General features: G+C 48.9%; 1 protein-coding gene across 1 annotated transcript in view; it reads right to left on the reverse strand.

Annotated features, from left to right (window-relative positions):
• The window catches only part of HMCN1 (hemicentin 1), a 1,072,905-nt gene that overhangs the window by 369,954 nt on the left and 687,986 nt on the right, over positions 1-14,965 (reverse strand). The window lies entirely within an intron of this gene.

Genomic DNA, 14,965 nt, shown 5'->3' on the forward strand with positions numbered 1-14,965 from the left:
CAGACGGATACGGTGGGAGGCCGCTGGGAACCCCAAAGCTGTGCAATATCTCTCTTTGCAATCATGTTCCCCAAGGCCGCCCACCGAGCCTGAGCCGCATTGCAGTCATTGGGCTCCCATACATTCAGCACACAACGACGCACCTCCGGCAGCAGAGCGACCCCGGTGACTCGTCTCATAATATCATGCACCCGGCGCCAGTATTCCGCCACCTCGCGGCATTCCCATAGGATATGGAGAAAGGTAGCACTGAGCCCGCAGCCATGCTTACAGAGTCCGTCGTCTGAAAACCCCATCGAGACCAGGCGGGGGCCCGTCACATATACACGATGGAGAATCTTAAGCTGGACCAGGCGGAGACGGGCCGGGATGGCCACCTCCTTAGGGGATGACAGTGCAGTCTGCCAGTCCTCATCGTCCAGCTCCACCCCATCTCCCGTCCATGCCTCCCGAAGACGCACCAAGAGGTCAGCCCGATTGTTTATCAGTTTTTTGTAAATCAGGGAGATAGTACTGTCGGGGACGTGACCATCGAGTATGCGGTCCTCGAGAGGCGAAGAAGAAGGGACCGTGGTCCCCTCCCCAAAGACCGAAAGCAGGGCGTGCCGAACCTGTGCATAACGGAAGAACTCTCTGTCACTAAGCTCATACTCGCTCTGAAGCGCCGCGAAGGATTTAACCGCACCTTTAACCCACAGGTCCCCCACTCTGCTGATGCCGATCGTATCCCAGCGCTCGAAGCCTTTCGTTGTCCAGAGGCTTCCCAAGCGGTCTGAGTCGAACAGAGGAGTGGCGCACGTTAAACGCTCACTCCAGCCCATCGCTACGTTAGCCGCCTCCCATACACGGACCGCAATCCTGGTAGGGCCCGTAAGGGCCCTACCAGCAGACCGCGAGTAAAGCGCTCTGTTATAGTTACCGCCGGGGAGCAGGAACGTATCCATCTCATATGCCGGGTTCGAACCAGGAGCGTACGTAGCATGATTAATGGCAGACAGCTGGGAGGCCCAATAGTACCGTCTAATATCAGGAAGCGCGATGCCCCCGTCATACCAGGAAAGAGTCAGCTTGGCCAAAGCGATACGCGATCGCCCGTCCCAAACCAGTCTCCTCTGCAAACTCTCCACCTCCCTAAAGTAGGCCGCAGGAATGACATCAAAGGAGTTCTGGAGTGCATAAAGGAATCTGGGAAGGGACATCATTTTAAACAGCGCCGCGCGACCAAGCGGAGACAAGGGCAGCTTACACCACCGAGCCGTATTTGCCCTCAAACGCCGGAGTGGAGACAGGAGATTCTGCTCATAGCGGACCGCCGGATCCAACGAAACGTACACCCCCAGGTATTTAAAGCCGGACTGAGATATTTGGAGCGGAAGCCGAGGTGGCAAGAGAGGAAGACCACCAGAGATAGGATACACACAAGATTTGGACCAGTTAATTATCAGACCCGAGTTTTTCCCGAAGGAAGTAAGGACATCAAAGAGAACATTGAGCGACTTCCGCGGTGAGGTGAGATACAAGAGAATATCATCCGCGTACAATGAAATCCGATCCTCGAAGCCCGGGGCCCACCGGAGCCCTCTAATCGAGGGCTCCCAACGGAGCCAGGCAGCGAGCGGTTCCAGGGCGAGAGCAAAGAGCAGCGGGGACAACGGGCACCCCTGCCTAGTTCCCCTCCCGAGAGCGAAAGGCCGAGAAACCCGCCCATTGACAACCACCTGAGCCATTGGTCCAGCATAAAGGAGCTTCACCCAGCTAAGGAACCCCTCCCCAAAACCAAACTTCGCCAAGACGGCCCAAAGAAATGGCCATTCAATGGTATCAAAGGCCATCGTGGCGTCTAGGGAAACCAATATGGCCAGTTCAGCGAAGTACTCAGCCCTAGCGAGGACGCCGTACAGACGCCGTAAATTGAGAGCGGTATTACGATGTGGGATGAAGCCACATTGATCCGGATGTATCAAGTCACATATAACGCTCAGCAGGCGATTGGCGAGGACCTTAGCAAGGATTTTGGGTTCGGCATTTAGCAGGGAAATAGGCCTATAGGAGGCACAGCGGTCACGTGGCTTACCCTCCTTGGGAATCACCACTATAGTAGCCAGACGCTGGTCGTCAGGAAGGGAACCCCTCTCGAGCGATTCCTGAAACATATGACGGAGGAAAGGCGCGATTTTATCCGGGCGCAACTTATATAGTTCAATCGGCAGACCGTTGGGGCCCATAGCCTTGCCCGAGCGGAGGGAGCGAATCGCAGTAGCTATCTCTTCGACAGGGGGATCCATCAGCTCGCGGTCCTCGACGGATAAGCCGGGCAGGGCAATATCCCGAAGCAGAAGACGAGAGTCGTCCTCATCTCTATCAGACACCGGGGAGTACACTGCACGGAGGTGGTCAGCAAAACACTCAACAATCTCACCAGGCTCAGTCACACACACTCCATCCGACACCCGAAGCTCCGGGACCACACGATTCACTCTCTCCTTCTTGTCCAACCAGGCAATCAGCTTACCCGCCTTGTCTCCGGCGTCATACAACCTACCCTGCTGCTCCCTATACATAGTCTTGGCAGCATCAGTGACGAGAGACTTATATTCAAACTGCTTCAGGCTGAGGGCATGCAGCCCATCCGGGGTGACGCCCGCCTCCAAGGCTGCCTTCAGCCCCGATATTTCAGTCTCCAGCGTCACAACCGCCTCTCTCTTAACCCTCTTGGCCTCCACTATCTGGGACAGGGCATGCCCGCGGAGCACTGCTTTGAAAGCTTCCCACAGGGACACCGAGGACAACACCGACCCCTCATTCTCAGAAAAATATTGATCAATCGACTTAATCAGGCTATCACGGATCTTGGGGTCTCGCAGGTACCAAGGGTTAATAGGAGCGATCCGCCCAGCGGACCGCGACCCGGTGTCAAAAAGCAACCACAGTGGGGAATGATCAGAAATACCCCTGGCCAGGTGTTTGACCTCTCGAATCCGAGTAGCCTGGGCCGCGGGCATAAGGAAATAATCCAGTCTGGAGAGACTCCCATGGGCCCCAGAGTGAAAGGTGTACTGACACTGTGTCGGATGCATTAACCTCCAACAGTCCACCAGACCGAAGGTCTCCAGGAGCCCGCCCAGCCACGCCTGGGCAGCAGGGAGGGCCCTGGGCGGATGACGGTCCAGGTCACCCGAGACAACCGAATTAAAGTCCCCACCCATAAGCAAAAGACTGTCAGGAAGTCCAAGCAACATACGACCCAAGTCTGAGAAGGTGGAGTTCTGGAGGCCCGGGGGAACATAGACCGAGATCAAGGAAAGGGACTGCCCCTCCCACCTCCCAGTCAGAGCCACATAGCGCCCTCTATCGTCTGGGACCACCCTGGTGATCTCCAACGGAAGTGAAACTCGCAAGAGAATGCCCACCCCTCTCGAACCAGTGGTGAAACCAGAGTGGGCCACAAGTCGATATCCCCCCCTGTTCATAGCCCGACAAACATTGCCAACCAGATGCGTCTCCTGTAAGAACACCACATCAGGAGTCAGACGACGCAGATATTCCAGCACAACACCCCGTTTGATACGGTCCCCCAATCCATTGACGTTCCAAGACATCAATCTCAACCCGTCCCCCCCATCCCCTCCAGTAGATCAAGGGCCCCCTAGCAAAGAGCTCAACACCCAAGGATGAACCATAGCCAATACTTCGCCTTGAAAACAAAAAACACAAATCCAAACAACCCCACCCACCCACCAACCCCCCCCCAACTCCAACACCCCCCACCCTGCACCCCTGCGGTCCAAAAAACCACCCCAACTTGCAGTGTGCCTGTCGCCCTACAAACCCCATTCTACGAAAAGACCCCGGAGGAGGGAAGGGACCCGTCTCCGCCCGCTCCCCACACACAACATAGTGAAACAAAATGCACAAAAGAAGTAGAACCCAGCCGAACAGTACAACATGGCAGAGTCCGGGACCGTAAGTCACTCCAAAGGAGACCCGCCACCCTCGGTACCGGCAGAGGGCCCAGTCCGGTCACCCCGGTCCGGCAGCAAATCCAGCCAGTCACTCACAGTCGCAGGAGAGTCAAAAAAGGTAGTCCGATCTTCATGTTCCACTCGGAGCCTTGCAGGATAAAGCATAGAGTACTTGAGACCGAGGTCCCTGAGACGCCGCTTCACCCCCTGGAAGCCCATCCGCTGTTTCTGGACAAGTTTGGTGAAGTCCGGGAAAAAGTTAATGGACGAGTTCTCATGTCGGACCGGGCCATGGACCCGTGAGGCCTGCAGAATCGCGTCTCGGTCTCTGTAATGGAAAAGTTTCGCAACGATAGGCCTCGGGGGGGCACCCGGTCGCGGCCGGCCATCTGGGACTCGATGGGCCCGCTCCACAGCGAAAAACTTACTCAGGCCAGCGGGAGCAAGATGTTCGAGGATGAGCTCCTCGACCAGGAGATCAACCGGGTGGTTATCGGAGGTCTCCGGAACGCCTATGACGCGGATGTTATTGCGGCGGGCCCGTCCCTCAAAGTCTTCCAGCCGCCGGGCCAGCAGATCATTGGCCGACTTGAGATCGCCGAGAGTGGCCAGCAGGTCCGACACGTCCGTACCAAGGGAGGACGTCCGCACATCCAGCGATTGAACCCTCTCGTTAGTCTTAGAGAGATCCGCCCGGATTAGCGTAATGTCAATGGCCACCGTGTCGATTTTACGGGCCAAGGCCTCGTACTGCGTATCGATGGTCTCTCTGATGCCCTTAATGGCGCCCATGATGTCCTGCAGGGACAGATCCGGAGAAACGGACGGGCCACCACTGGTGTCCTCCGGGGGGACAGTGGCCGTCCCGGGGGATCCTTTACCCTGAGTGTAGCGGTCCATGTTGTTCGTCCGGACCGGTCCCCCACGTAGGGATGTTTTGGTCTTACGCCTCTCGGGGTCTCCCTTGCCTCCCATGAGAACATCGATCGCCGAAGGGGACCACCGAGGAAGCGTCGAGGTGGCACAGGCCAGGCAGACGCGTGTCGCACCACAGGCCGCAATATGGCGGAGCGAAGGGACCCCCGTCAATGAGCACACTGGCAGCAGACGAAGCCACCGGCATCAAGCGAAGGCAAAATGAGAGCCCAGTCGCACCAAGCAAGTCCACAGTCCAGCCCCTCAAAGACCAAAAGTGAAACCGAAAGTGATGTGACGGCCACTGGCACAGCCCCGCTGCCGTTGTTGTTCAACTACGCCCCGGCTCCACAGATCACCCTCGCCTCGGGCACAGCCGTCGGGTGGGCCTCAACAGTTCAAACCACCATAACTCCGGATTGCCAGGTCCGATTTGATTTCCGAAAGGAGTTTAGTGTTCAGCCAGCATTCGTCTCCCAGATTCCATCAACCAAGTCAGGATAGAGTCAGGATAAATTCCGAGGAGCAGCGAGGGTCCGGGGAGCCCTGTGCTCACGCGACCATCTTGGATGCGCGCTAGGCTCCTCCTCCAACAATTTACTTTTTAAAAGCAGTCTTGCAACACAGAGCCACTTTTAAACTGACCTCAGGCTTCAGCAGCGCAAACATGCAAGTGCATAAAGGGCTGTTGGCCTCTAAACTGCCATGCCCTATTATATACTAGGGACTGATAGGCAGTTTCAATCCCTCTGCCCTATTATGCACAAGGGCTTAGAGGGTAGGCCATGCCAATCACAGGGGTACCCCAGCCATAGAGTACCCTAGTGTACGTAGGTGTTTTTACTGTATTCTAAATGTGTCTCTTTCAGCATAGCACTGGCCCTGGACCTGGTTAGGCAGAGCCCAGGGTCAGTCAGAGTCAGTTACCACCAGTACCAGTCAGCAAAAAGTTGGGGGGTGCCCAGGGCACAGGATGACTTTCCAACCGTTAGCATAAGTAAGACTTTCAGAGGAAGGAGATTTACCAGCCTTTACATCTCTGGGATGTTGACTTTCACATGCAAGTAAGACTAGAGAAACATGCTGTAGCTTTGTAAGTAATGATACAAGACTTATAACATGGACTCAGAACAAGAAGAGGATCCCAGCCTGCAACTGCTTCATACTCTTTGGTATCTTTGAAAAGCATAAGAAAGGCATGAGCAACCAGGCACAATTCTGTTTCAGAAGAACATAAATATTCATGAGATGAAAAGTTACGGAGGCACAATGAGATCTTGGAACAAAATAAAAACAGATAATAACGACTGAACATAATGAAGGATTTGGAGAGAACGCAGGACAGGAATCACAGATAAAGTATATGATGGTAGAGGGTGGAGCACCTAGGGGGTTGGGATAAGAGGATAAGTGTTGGAATAAGGATTAAAATAAGGGGTGTGGAGGAGCTAACGGACATGTAGAACAAATCTTACAGAGTCCAGACTGGGGACTCTCAGCAGTATGAGATTACTTCTCAATCTCATATGACGACTCACATCTAGAAATCCTAGGTCATCCATAAAGTAATGTAGGTAGGTGATCATTCTGCTTGGACAATGAACTTCGGGCACACAAGGTCATTGAGAATCAAATCCAGACATCACTGACGGAATCGAGTTTCCTTGTCTTTTAGACCACGTGAGATGTCTGCGCAGTTTGCATTAGTGCTATACCATAATATTTGCCCTAGTTGTTATTAGGCATTTATATAGCGTACAACTCGTCAGTAGTAAGGCGTCCCAGCACATTCAGTAGCCATAGTCATGTACAATAAGATGTACCTTTCCAATATCGCCTCATTCTGAGGTGCAAACCCTTGAAAATTCTTCGATTCACCGTATGAACAAAATTTTGAGGCTCTCAATCAAAATCTATGGATGCTGACATCCCTCGAACTTTATACTATTTTTCATATTAGATTAGATAGTATCTATCTCAGCCTCTTCCCTCTCCTTCCATTCACATGCTCCTACATTTTGTCTTTATCTTTCAGCGGATCTCCCTCATAGGTGGAAGAGTGGCGCACTCTCCGAATATCAGGTTGCGTTTCGTTCATAACACTCGGGCACACTGTGTTCTGTCCATCCCATTTGAAATCCTGCCGCCGGATGCATCTCAGCACGCCGACTAAGGGAGTGGCCAGAAAAAAACACCCTGCACTATTATCTGAATGACAATGAGTGAGATGAACTTACTTGCTAGATATTGGCGAACCAAAACTTTTATAGGGAGTGCTGAGCCAGAGCAAAGCGAAGGATCAGCTCTGGCTCTAAGAGCCTGAGCCAAGCGCTGAAAATAGCTGCCATGTAAATCATGCCAAAAACAACATGTGCAGTGTTTCACCTTAGTGCATCAGATTATTTTAAACATATTTTTTTAAAGTGAGTTTTTAAACATGCTCTTAGAAACTTTCTTGCCCCGATCCTGATGACGATGCTATTAGTGAATCAAGAGACAAGTCAGTTGTCATGTGTACCGTATGTTGACTAGATTCTTATTATAGCTGGGGCAACATTACAGGCTACTGAATCAAACACAAGCAAGGTTTTTGTACAGCCTACATCCTGCACGTTTAGGATGCTCTCATATGTGATCATTAAAAAAAAAGAGAATCAGTGAAATAAATGATTTGCCTAGGGACCCACAGCTTGGTCAACCAGGGAAGCTGGGATTGATTCCATGTTTTCCAGTATCACACTGCACTTCAACCACTAGATGGTTACATCTTTTTGATATTAAGGTTTAATGTTTTTCCTTATTTCTTGGAGGATGGGATCGAAACATAATTGACAGGCTGAACCCACATTGTATTTTGGGCTGTTTTACATAGAGCAAACCTTACCCAAGTATATAGGACCACTGCACAAGAGACACAGATGGCTAAACATGTTTTTTTCTGCATCCTGAGGGCTATCAGGTGTCACAGGATGCTGAGTGGAGGCCAGGATATGACCCTACAGGGTTGGCAGCTTTAGAAGTGAGGCCACATCATCTCCTGTGGAACCTCTAATTATTTTGGCCTCAAGGTTTCAAGAGGACCTCGAACTGAGCCAGAGTCAGGCCTCCCTCTCGAGCTTTTAGTGGTTCATCCATCCATTCTTCTCTACATCCTTTTATCCATCCATCATCCATTCGTTCTTTCATGCACCCTATTTACATTTGTTCCCCACTCCCCAGCACCACCACAGTATTCGCTTAGAGTGACCTTCTGCTTGTACACCAGTTAGTAGACCAGCATCTCCTATCAAAGCTAAAGGAGTGACAGAGAACATTTTAAGGGTTTTATGATTCATACCCTGCCAGGGGCACACATCCCTACTCAAGATGCTAATGTCAGGCCAGTGAGCATAGCTTCCATTTGTGCAACAGGTGCAGTGGCACCGAGGCCCAGAGGCCAGAACCCTGAGGATTGCTGTATTTCATAATTCAAACAGGAGCCAGGGTGCTCATTTAATTCCTTGTTTTTTTTTTTGTCCTCATCTCACCATAAGCGTCTGCAATATCAACGAAAAGCCCTTTCCGACCTAAACACCCTCGGGCTTCTGTTTACTGCATTAGCTTAGACCAGACCAGGCCAGCTTCTTGATACAAGGATTTATTGTAATCATTGGACCAAAAAAAAAGAACTTTAAACCAACCTCATAATGATGCCCCAAGAAAGAAGTGATAACTAGATGTTTTGGTTGTGGTCATTCAAACATCTCTGGCCAAAGCGGGCCATCCTAAATGCAGCTGCCAACCAGTTCTCATACAGCGGAGGCTTAGGGTCTTTCCAAAGTTTACAAATCTCCCTCCGAGCAATTATAATGAGGCAGAGGAGTAAGCCCTTTTGTGCGCTAGAGAGCGAACTTGTTACACCATTGTCCACCCCAAAGAAAACTATTGCTAAATTTAGTTTCAGCTTACATCTGAAAATGGCCTCAAGGGCATTTTCCACATTATGCCAAAATCCACATAAAGAGGGGCATTCAAAAAACTTATGTACATCATCCGCTTCAACATACTCACATCTAGGACACTTCGGGGAGGAACAGAGGGCAAATTGCGCTATCTTCTTAGGGGTATATTAGAGCCTATTAATGACAAAGAAATGTTTTTTTTTTAGAGAGGCTGGCCTGACGTACCTATATAGAGTTTGAAGAGATGAGGCATAGGAGTTAATAGCTATTTCGCCCAGTATAGATGAGTTCCGAATAGAGTATGATGGAGGGATAGCTACATCGTCGGCGTCCAATAGGCTCTTATACCACAGTCCAACTTCCTTTTTTATTAGCTTTGTGTTTTGTAGACGGTGTTCAATTTCCCAATTACCTCTTATTATTTCCTTCTAAGCTGTAAACCAGGAGCATTATTGTATGTATTTGAATATAGAGAAAGAACTGCCTATTTTGGATCTTAAAATCTCCCAGGGGAGAACACCGTCTGATGATATAAGGTCGGACCAGATCACTATTCCTGCCTTTTTAATTGGTAATGCAAGACTATCTTGCAAGCATAACGGTAGGCCAGGAGAGTCCCAGACAAGAGCAAAGTCTGAATAATAGCCAATCCCCCATCTCACTCTAACTCTGTAACATAGATTTCATGCTGTTCTTAAACATTTTAGACAAACCTTCTTAAAAACCTTGGTGCCCCAAATTTATATAGAAATCCGACCCCACCCCCCTCAAAGCAGACCATCACACTCAAAATCTTCCCCCAGTTGGTTTCACCTGTACTAATAAGCAGACAACGTATATTTTTAAACTGAAAGGCGACGGAATACCAAAAGACATCAGGGAGATCCAAGCCTCCCTTAAGGAGCCTTCGTCTCACCTTCTTCCAGGAGAGCCTGGCCCTTTTATTAGACCAGACAAACTTTCCGATTTTACCTTGTATCTTATCTAAAATCTTTCTGGGGAAGTCAAGAGGGATAGTACTAAACAGGTAAGTCAATTTTGGCAAGATAACCATCTTAACGAGGTTTACCCGACCGTAGATGGTCAAAGGCAGATTCTGTCATCTAGAAAAAAGATGGTCAATTTCCTTGGCTACTTTCCTCAGATTAATCAGAGGAATATCGACTAGGTTTTGAGCTATGGTTATCCCCAAATATCTGAATTCCTTACTACACCTTCCAGTCCAATTGTCTACACCCCAGGACATTACCTCCGTCTTAGAGGGGTTGACAAGGTATCCAGAATACAGACCAAACTCTTCTAGAATAGCCTCCACCCTTGGAAAAACCTCAGCGGGGTTATTGGTATAGACCAGCAGATCATCTGAATAGAGGGCTAACTTACTTGGGGGGGAACATGGCGGCCGGAAGCTAACGGCCGCGGTCGAGTCTCCCATGGCGTGTAATGTCTAGTCCCACAGGGGGGCTATAGGGGCACCTCTTGATGTGATTGTGTTTGTTTTCCCTTTCCTCTTCTCGCCAGATGAATCGATAGTTAATGGACACCATACCCCCCGATCTATTTTACCTCTGGTGGGGGCTTTCTACGCCGGGTTTTGTTTTTTCTTCTGAGCGCGATGGCGCACGGCGATGGGGAAGTGGAAGTGGTCCTGAAGCCTTCGTGGCTCCGTTTCGTGGGCGCGGCGAAGGAATGGAGGCGGCGGAGTCCCGGCTTGCCGTTCCGGGTTCGCTTGTGTGGAGCCTGCGTACTTCGGACTGCTCAGGAGAGGAGGATGTGTCTCGGGCTGGCACGAGTGGACTGGTGGAGCAGGCTGGAGAGTTTTGGTGGCGTCCCTGTCAGAGGGGGAGGAGGTGAGGCACCAGAGTCTTTTTTTACGGGGGTGTTGGATCCCCCGGTCGATGCATTTGCCTCTCCTGGTGATTTGCTCTGCGAGGGAGTGCTTCCATATAGGGTGAAACCTGCAGAAGTCTATGCGGACACTAAGGGGGCTTATGTGCAAGCTCTCTATGAGCTAGCTGATACTATATCTCTCCACAAGAACTTTATGGAGAAAGCTCAGAGTAGTGTTCTTCACAGTATCCCTCACCCTGTAGTCCAAAAACAAAAGCCGGAACCTGTTATAAGCCGATATACTTTGCGCAATAGAGCTCCTAACCTCACGCTGGACCTGTCTGACCCCCCCCCTCTGTCTCCCCTCCGATTACTGAGGTTAAAACTACTTTAAAACAGGATAAAAGGAGAGCCATCCTTGAGAGCACCCCCCCTGGTAAAGGAAGGGGGAGGAAGAAAGCCAAAGGGGGGTCTCTCCTCCACACTCAGAATTACACCATCATTGAAGACCTACTATAAGGTGTTATCTAATTCTACTCTAGATAGGGAGAATAAAAAACCTTCTATGGCTTCTACCCCCGCCACCACTACCGCCTCACTCGATCTTGGTTCTCTTAAGGAAAATTGTCAAGCTTCCATTGCCTCTGCCACTGGTGTAGTGGAGGGGGCGGACATGGCGGTTGTTTATCCAACAGTGGAGCTATCTAATCGCTTTGCTGTATTAGACAACCACGAAAATACTTCTGGAGCTCCTTTAGTCAAGGAGAAGGCGGGCGTCCCTCTTTCCGCATATGAGACCCAGCCAGCTGGACTGTCTACGCCCTCCCCCCCTCTGACTGCGATTCCTCCTGGCTCTCTGGACGATATTCTGCTAAGTCTCAAAGAAGACATTGGGAGAAGGTTTACTACTTCAGAATCTAATCAAGCTATTATACAAGCTACCTGTGCATCATTGGCACAGAAAATCGAAGATGTCTCAATAAGAACGGACGCCCTCGAGCTGGAGATTCCAAAGATTAAGAACACTTTACACTCCTCTTCAGCCCTAATGGACAAGCTGGCTAAGCAAAATAAGGAACTTAAGGATGATATGGAGCGTTTGGAAAACCATACAAGGAAAAATAACATCAGAATCCTAAACGTTCCTGAAAAAATAGAGGGGAGTGATTTTAAAAGCTTTGCAATTTCCCTCTTAAGGGAAATTATCTTAAAAGACCTACCGGAAATAGACTTGGCATTCGACATACAAAAGATCCACCGCGATCCATATAGGAAGAATCCAGGAAAACTCCGGCCAAGGAAGATTTTGGTGAATTTCCTTACATATGCCACCAAGGAAAAAATGTTGTCCTTAGCCCTGAGAGCTGGGCAGGTTAAGAGCAATTCCTTTTCTAGGACATTTACTTTTTCCATTCGATCAGATATCTCCCATATCACGGCAACAAAACAATGGGAGCTGGGTAAAAGAATGACTATCCTGAACTCATTGGGGGCTAAGGCCCAGTTGAGGTTCCCTGCTTCCCTCCGGATCATGTGGAACAACCACATGTATAACTTACATCAAATAGAGGATGCCGATGAACTAATAGATAAAATAAGAAGTGGAGGCGAAAGTGAAAGTGGAGCAGATCCAAAATAGGGGGGGTATAGGCATCGTCCTAAGGAAAATACAGGGTGGAAAAGAGAAGTAGTGAAAAAGTAGGCGGGGGAGGAAGGGGAAAAAGAGAAGTGGAAAAAGTTTCATATAGTATTTGTATAGATAATGGCCGCTGGCCTCCCCTGGTGGAACTGGGCCCTTCTCTATAGTCAAGTTTTGTTATGATCACACCTATGGGTACTCGTCTACAGGGCCTATGCCTAAAGAAGAAGGGAGGGTTCCCCAGGTTGGAGAGGGTCTTTTGGGGTCACTCGGGAGGGGAGGGAAGGCAAGATGGGGCAGGTGGGGAGCACAGGGGGGGTGTGGGGGGAGGAAAATACTTAAATAGTTCTCATCCGCAATTGCATCTCAATATGTAGAGTACTTCTAGAGTATATGATTAAGTTCTGGGTAGATGAAAGGGATCTTAAAAACAATGACTACCAAAATTAGATTTGTCTCGTGGAACATCAATGGGCTTCGATGTCCACGTAGACAATGGCTAGCCATGAAATTTCTCGAGCAATCTACAGCTCACATCTTCCTACTACAAGAGACTCATTTGAGTAGTTCAGAGTGTAAGGTTATCTTTGGGAAGTATAGATGGGTTGAGCATTATTGCTCTTCCGAGCAGACATCTCATAGTAAAGGGGTAGCAATATTGATTAGATCAGGTACTGGAGGTAGTATCAAATCTGTCTCAACGGATCAGTCAGGAAGATGAATAATAGTGCAGCTGGCTATTGGGGGGGTTGATTTAACTATAGTCTCATACTACGGTCCTAATACGGATGATCCGGCCTATATATACAGAATGCGGGCTAAACTAATAGAGGCCACCACCCCGGTAATAATTGGAGGCGATTTTAATGTGCTCCTTAACCCTCTCCAGGACAGGTATAACTATAGTCAATATGTTGCTGCTCGCCGAGCTATGATTAATATGACTCATGTGCTTGGCCTAGTAGATGCCTGGAGGGCCAAAAGAGGTGCAGAACAAGGTTTTACTTTTTTAGTAAGAAATATAACCATTCTTCTAGAATCGACTATATCTTTATTGATAGATTAAGTTTGGAGAACTTAGTTGATATTACTATTCTCCCAAGTACTTTGTCTGACCATGCTCCAATTTCTTTTTCGTATTCAGGGAATAGGCCTAGTTTAAATCCTAGGTGGGCATTGAAAAGGGCAATGTTGTCAAACTCTGAAATAATCGATGCCCCAAAAATTTCAACAACGGATTATTTCATCAACAACATTGGCTCTACATCCCTAGATTATGTATGGGACGCTTATAAGGCTTACCTGTGTGGACAGACACATAGTCTGATATGTGCTAAGAACAGGGAAGAGGCTCTGGAATTCCAGATTCTGGAAAGAGAGATTTCCAAGCTTGAAGGAGATAGATTGACTTGCCCCTCTGGCAACCTGACACAGATCCTCAGTGATCTAGAACGTCTACGATTGGAGTACAGGAAGAAGTTGCATAATAAAATAAAAGCACAATGGTTGGCTCATAATATGGAAAACTTCGAGTACGGTGACAAAGCGGGTGCTCTTATGGCATGGAAGGTAAGGGCAGATTGGTCTAAGAACAACATTAATAGTTTGCCCATTGATGAAACCGGAGCAACCTCTTGTAAACAGGAGGATATGCAAAGGTGCCTTCTTTCCAAGTTTTCTAAGTTATATAAAGAGGAAACAGTTTCTAGCTCTGGGAATATCCAAGAGTGGCTCCGAAATAGGGCATTATCAGTTCTAACGGAGGAGGGTCGAAATATTATGGATGCCCCAATATCTGAGGATGAAATTAAATTATATATAAAAAAGACCAGAAATAATAAGGCTGCTGGGACAGATGCTCTCCCTGGGGAAATCTACAAGGCTCTCCAGGATGAGATAGTTCGCAGAATGTGCGAATTATTTAACTATATCTATAGCCCTAATGGCAAGATTCCCAGATCATGGAAGGAGGCCACGATTGTCCTTATCCTAAAGCCGGGGAATGATGCCCTTAAAGCGGATTCGTATAGGCCAATCTCCCTGCTTAACGCGGACTATAAGATCTTTATGAGCATTTTAGCAGGGAGATTGGTCAAGATGATTCTGCAGCTGATCCATTCAGACCAAAAGGGCTTTATCCCAGGAAGATTTATTCAGGAACAAACGTTACAGCTGATCGGTACCATCGATTTGGCAATGGCGCGGTCGGAGCCTTTGGCCGTGGCAGCATTTGACGCAGCCAAGGCTTTCGATCGTGTCAATTGGGCCTTCCTTTAGGAAACCTAAAGAGCGATGGGATTTGGTCCAATGTTCATTCAGACGCTTATTAGATGCTATGAGGGTGCCTCTGCAGCTATACTCCTGAATGGCCTGTTGACATCTAGTTTTAATATCACAAGAGGAACTAGGCAGGGGTGTCCTATTTCACCTCTATTGTTCGATATATATATCGAGCCCCTTGCCCAGGCTCTGAGATTGAACAATCAAGTTACCCCTTTCCAAGTATTGGATTATAGCTGTAAGTTAGCTCATTTAATTCCTTGCACCAGCGCCCATGACACCATGGCCACGCTACTAAGAAGAGGGGTTTGTGGCATCCTTAACGTTGTTGTGCCACATGCCCCTCCTTTTCGTGCCATACCTCAGTAACGGTGCTTAACGTTGGGTCTTCCTTTGGC

The sequence above is a fragment of the Triturus cristatus genome, chromosome 4_2 (genome assembly GCF_964204655.1).
Source record: "Triturus cristatus chromosome 4_2, aTriCri1.1, whole genome shotgun sequence".
Lineage (NCBI taxonomy): Eukaryota > Metazoa > Chordata > Amphibia > Caudata > Salamandridae > Triturus > Triturus cristatus.